This window comes from Choloepus didactylus, chromosome 15 (assembly GCF_015220235.1).
Source record: "Choloepus didactylus isolate mChoDid1 chromosome 15, mChoDid1.pri, whole genome shotgun sequence".
Classification (NCBI taxonomy): domain Eukaryota; kingdom Metazoa; phylum Chordata; class Mammalia; order Pilosa; family Megalonychidae; genus Choloepus; species Choloepus didactylus.
In genome coordinates this window covers 47,050,540-47,056,780 of record NC_051321.1, presented here as the reverse complement: position 1 = coordinate 47,056,780, position 6,241 = coordinate 47,050,540, and the positions used below count along the sequence as shown (strand labels likewise).

The following is a 6,241-nucleotide window of genomic DNA, read 5'->3' as shown; positions in this document are numbered from 1 at the left end:
CTCCAAAGCAGCATCCAACACTGCACCAGGAATTAAGAGATTCCTATTCTACTAATCCCAGCTCTACCAATAAGTGACCAGGTGTGTGGCTCTAGGTAAACTGATTCATCTCTCTGATGATCTCTAGCAGTTCAAGGTGGAAGGCCAAGTTATGTCAAAAATGGCAAGAACAAGATAGACCTACAGCCCAACATTTATCCTTAGCAACAGGCACCCCAAGTAGGAAGTTGGGCCCATCTCCTAGGCAATGAGGATAAATCTCTGTTGATCCTTGTATTCTTCACAAAGGAACCTTATTCTCCTAGATACTTAAGTTAAATTCTGGAGTCATCTGAGCCCCTTTCCTCTCTCTTGATGGTTCACTAACATAAGGTGTAATGTAGGCTTCCTAGATTCTTTCACATCTGTACCCGTTTTTCCATCCTTGGTTGAGGCATGTACCCCTCATGCCAGGATCTCTAAGGTTGAGTTATCTCCTGCCTGCTGTTTCAACTGCCAGGCCCCTCCTTCAAGGCCTCTGGACACATACTACTATCACATGATAAATATCAAAGTCCAGCATGCCATCGTGTTGTAAACTTCTCTCTCAATCAATTAAACAACTGTTATAGAAGAGACCAAATGGAAAACAATTCACTTTATAGGCAACTTTGCCCAAATGTTCATGTAAATTAATATATATTTTTAAGTGCATTGATTTTCTGTTTATAGAACGACAACCAATTATACTGGGAAAATGGATAATACACTGGCTGTCTCACCAAGGAGAGCAGCTCTTTTCTATGAGAAGACAGCATAAAATCTATGTGTATATGGGTAACTCAATAAAGCCTTGCTCAGGAGAGTCACTAGAAATAGAATTTTCTTTGATTATCAGCATTCTAATCTAATGTGATAGATTGAAAAAAAATGTTCTTAATCCATTCCTGTGGGTATGAACCAATGTAAAGAAGACTTTTTGGAGATGTTATTTTTAGTTAATGTGTGGCCAACTGAATCAGGTTGGACTTTAATCATATATATAGAGAGAGAGAGAGAGAGAAAGCCACTGGAAGAAGCTGGAAATCAATGGAACCAGAAGGAGAAAAGAGAAGAAGACATCACCATGTACATTGCCATGTGACAGAAAAGCCAAAGACCAGCATTTTCAGCAGCCAGCCCCAGATTGCCAATCTTTGAGAAGAAAGCATTAATTCTCATCTCAATTTTGGACCTCTCCTAGCTTCAAAACTATGACCCAATAAATTCCCATTATTTAAAAGTTACAAATACCCATTGCCTTAGCAGCTGGGAAATTTAAGTTAATTTCATATGCCACATCTTGACATAGTTAAAACACTGAATTGGTCCTCTAACACTGTAAGCTAATATACACAACTGTGCGTGTATAGGTGTGTGCTGCACAGACATATATAAATACACTGATATATATGGGGGCAGCACATACAGGAAACAGATGATCTAGTTCGTTTCTATTGTCTAGGATATAGTCAAGCTTAAAGTACACAGAGCTGGTGCTCTGTTCAGGAAAAAGGAGGGCTTCATAAATATGTTCAGATATATTCACAACTCAGAGCACTTAAAAGATGTTTCCAATAATCCTTTTGCTTCATTAAAGAAGGAAACTGTAACTGTTGTGGTCAGAACATCCTAAAAAGAAGAAGAGGATAACATGCTTTCATTGCCTAAAATTAAAATGCCAAGCACAAGTATACTCATTATACAGTTACAAAAAAAAAAAAAAAAAAAAGAAAAGAAAAGAAAAAGAAAAAGTATAACAGCTCACGGACCCAAAGCCATAGTGTTCATAGACTTTCAAAAGTTGGCCTCCACCTCTCCCAGTCCTCTGCCAAATAACCAAACTGGTCTTACTTGTTCTTGTTCTTCCTCCAAAGCAGTAGGCACATTCCCACCTCCACATCCAGAACTACACCACGCCCTCTATCTGATGACCTTCCCTCACCGTTTTTACTACTTATCCCTTCCAAACGCCTTCTAGACTCTCCTCAATGGCCCAAGCCCTGGGGGTCTTACACCTCCTCCAAATGCCTACAGACCTTGTTCTTTCTACTTCCATTTCACAAAATAACTTATAATGCCTTAGTGTCTCCCTTCTTTTTGAGGTCCCCGACCTTGCTCTCTCATTTGATGACAAAAGTCCCTGTGAGGCAGAGATTGTGTTGCAGCAGCACCCCCACCCCCCACCCCAGAAAGCCTAGCAGATTCTGAATAGTCTTTGTTGTTGATATAATGATGTTTAAATTATATAACAGCAACAAAGGAGAAAAGAAAGCTTTCCCTTTGACTGCTGACATGTCAAGAATAAACAAATATTATAGCTGTTCAAACCAGTTGGCAAGCAGAACCTAAGCAACAGATGCATTTCTTTGCCTTTTACATATTCCAACAATGCAGAATGCCACCTAGAAAGCATATCTAATACTTCCTAAGAGAAGAGGAGTTTATAAAAGAATGTCATTCCATAAAATCTCAGTTCCCCAAACATTAATCCACTGAAGAGAATGGAAGCAATAAGTCATTCTATTCTCCCTTTTAAGGAAGGAATACATATGTACATATTGAACAATTTTGCCAAAGTACCAATTCCTCCTTACCTATAAACATCTCTCAGTGTACACGTTACTCCACAAAGAAAGACTTACCTATTTATCTAAAAGTGCCCTAATCATAAATGTAGCAAAGGGCAGTTCTTCAAGGCAACTCATAACTACTAGAACAATCATAGGTAAACATTTATTTATATGATTTAAAATCAAAAGTTTTCTAACATTTATAATAAAGCAAGTCTCTCTCAAGAGTAATTACCCCCACTCAGACATACACACACATTACCCTATACACACATACATGGTCATTAGTATCCTTTGAATAGTGTTAATACATTTCTGCTTTTGTGACAGACAGGAATAAACATTACCATTGTTCTCAAAAAGCTAATCATAAATCAGCTGTCCTACTATGCAATTAAATATTTTATTATAATTGCCCATGACAAAGACACTGACTTCCTAATAAATATTCTCAGTATAAACAACCAAATGAATCAGTGCTCTTTAGCTTGCAAGTAAGGAAATGGCACTTGAAGCAGCACAGGAAAAAGCAAAGTGGGACATTTGCCTTTAACCCAGCACCAATGGAAAGGCAAGCTCAGAAGGAATTCCTTCAGGACAAAATTGCCATCTCTTGTCTTTGTTCTCTCTTCCTGAGATCTGCATCCCCCTCTTAACACCCAACTCTGCTACTAAGAGGGAGTATTCCACATTCTGTAATTGTAATTATTAAAATTCTCAAGAAGGACTCACAATGGTCCTACTTGGGATCACGTACTCACCCCAGTGGCCAGGGTACCATGACTGGTCTACCTGAGAACCACCTAGTGAGGTTGGCAGAAGGACCAGAAGTTCTCCAGAAAAGGGGGGGGCTTGCTTCCCGGAAGGGAAAAGAGGGTTCATTTGTCTGCCCAGAAAACATCACTATCTTATCAACAAATTTTATTTTGTCTCTAATGCAAGAGCTTATCCAAGCATGGTAATAAATTACATTCTAAAAATTCACTTCCAGAGTCTAAAGTCAATGAACTCTTTTGTGGCACTTGAAATACATTTCACTAGAGACAAAATGTAATAAATAGAAGTTGGCTTCTCTGGCCAGTACTTAAAACCTATTTATCATATGATTTATCTGAACTATAACAATAATATTTCTAATTCTATACTCAAACACTACTTTATAACATTGCTCCTATTGGAAAATATATTTGAAATTCCAACTAGAACAAGAAAATCACATTCAATTTAATTCAAATATTTACTGTGTATCTAGTAATGATAGTAACTCATTTTGCAGACATTATCTTAACACTTACTCCTTATACATCACAGCAAGTCAGGTGTTAACAACTCCACTGAATCCATAAGGAAAGTGGGAGTCAAGATTATATGCCCAAGGTCAACTGTCAAGACAAGTCAGAGCCAGCTTTGAAATCATGCACGTTTGACCCCATAGATGGGACTATGTCTAATACTCATAACAACCAGACAGAGGTGTGTTTACAAATGAGGAGACTGATCATTAATAAGTCAGACTATGCAGCTATCTATGTTTTTCTGCAAAGGAGAGAAGGGACTTATGGGCAGTCATAGTCAATAGTCAGACTTTAATTTGCTATGTCACTTTAGAGAAAGTACTCTCTACAGCTGAAAAGAAGAAACTAATTTTCTGGATAAGCCTTAAATGATATTGATGCTTGTACTTACATGAAGATCATCTGAAAGGGTTTATAAATAGTATCTTCATAAAAAATTTCTTTGGCCCTGTTGAAAAAAGAGGGCACTGCCTATAATATCAATTTAAGGTGTTTTAAAAGACAATTAAAGCAAACAAAAACAAAACCAACTGACACTAATGTAACTCAGTTCCATATCAAGGCAATAGACGCTTTTAGCAGTGTTAACACCAAAGGGTGGTTTCACACCTTTAAACATTTTTACTGGTTTTGCAGTATTTGATACATACAAGAGAATATATTTATCCTATTTAACTCATGTAGCATAATATTAAACCAACACCCATAAATCCACCATTCAACCTAAAAACAGACCAGTACCAATAAGCCATGGCAGCTCTGAGTGCTCCTTCCCCTGTCTCACTGAGAATGACAACCATCTCTTACCATGCATCTTGAAAAAAAAAGTTGGAAAGCTACCGGTCCAGGATGTGATCTGAATAATAAATTAATCTTCTGCCTTTTCGAATCAAAGTGCAGAGGTAATCAGAAGTACTGAGAAAGAAAATAGCTGAATTCGATCTCAATTCAGCTGAAGAAAGGGAACAGCTAAATTGTACATTGTTTTAACATAGAAACTATGAGGAAGACAGAGCTCTATGAGCTTTTGGTTTCATTCCATGGTCCAAAGCCAGGACTAGTCTCTGGGAATGTGAAAGTAAGCTAGATCTCCTTGAGACATGACAGAACACTAGACTCGTGACCTGAAACTATGAGAAGTCAATTCCAAATTATTCCAAATCGAGATAAGCTAATATAAAATCAAGACAAATTGGTTCGCCCATGCCAGAGCCTTAAACAAACACTTTTAGACACCATAAAAATAAAAAGGACCATCCCAACTACAACGAACTCTATTTCATACATCATAGGAAAGAGAACCAATAACTTGAGGAGAAAAAAAAGGATCAAAGAAAAAAGTTGTAATTTATTAAGGGCTTAATATTGTTTTAATAAGTGTGTTAAGCAATTCACGGTAATTGTGGTAGTTTGAAGCTATTATGTACCCCAAAAAAGATAATGTTTTTTAATCCATTCCTGTAGGTGTAGACCTATTGTGGGTGGGACCTTTTGATTGTTTCAGTTAAGATGTGACCCACTTCATTCAAGGAGTCCTTTATAAGAAGTTAAAGGACACACAGAAAACAGAGAAACACCCAGAGAAGCTAAGAGACAAGGATATACACAGAAGCTCAAATAGGAAGCCACTGAAGCCAGAAGGTAAAGATAACGAAATCCTGGAGAGAAGGACCAGCAGACGTCGCCATGTGCCTGACCATGTGACAGAGGAGCTGAGGATCGATGGTAGCCGGTCTTGAGGAAAGGTATCGTCCTGTTGATGCCGTAATTTGGACATTTTCCACAGTCTCAGAACTGTAAACTTGTACACTAATAAATTCCCATTGTAAATGCCAACCCATATCTGGTAAATTGCATGTTGTCAGCTTTAGCAAACCAAAACAGTAATGGAAAAAATTTTTAAGCGAATGATTTGTGAAATTAAAGAGCTTACAATTCAAATTTTAAGAGTTATGCTAAAGGAAAGCACCTACACTTTAAACAACTAGTGAGCAAGTCAGGATAAATTGCTTAATTGGAAACTACAAATTGAGAATAAGGAAATCTAAAATGCAGCACAAATTAAATGGGATTGTAAATACGTGCTAAGGAAGAGAGGGAAAAGAGAAGATCCGACTAATTAAGGGAAAGCAATGATACATAAGAACATCTTAAGGGCAGCATACAACAAAGTGGGTATACCTAAATAAACACAGTTCACCTATTACCAAGGTGGTATTCTTCTTTAGTGCCCAATGGTATCTGCCTTTAAAAAAAAAAAAAAACAAAAAACAAAAAACAAAACAAAACAAAACAAAAAGCTACCTGGTTCCACAATATCTGGCCAAACCCCACACTCAAGGATTCCTGAAACTG

General features: G+C 37.4%; 1 protein-coding gene across 10 annotated transcripts in view; it reads right to left on the bottom strand.

Annotated features, from left to right (window-relative positions):
* The window catches only part of SGMS1 (sphingomyelin synthase 1), a 361,911-nt gene that overhangs the window by 135,078 nt on the left and 220,592 nt on the right, over positions 1-6,241 (bottom strand). For 5 of the 10 annotated variants that reach the window (XM_037804103.1, XM_037804105.1, XM_037804102.1 and 2 more), the window contains one exon: positions 4,278-4,334. The exons of the other annotated variants lie outside the window; for them this stretch is intronic. The gene's annotated coding sequence lies outside the window, so the exon portion shown is untranslated. The remainder of the gene's footprint in view (positions 1-4,277; positions 4,335-6,241) is intronic. 10 annotated transcript variants of the gene reach the window in all.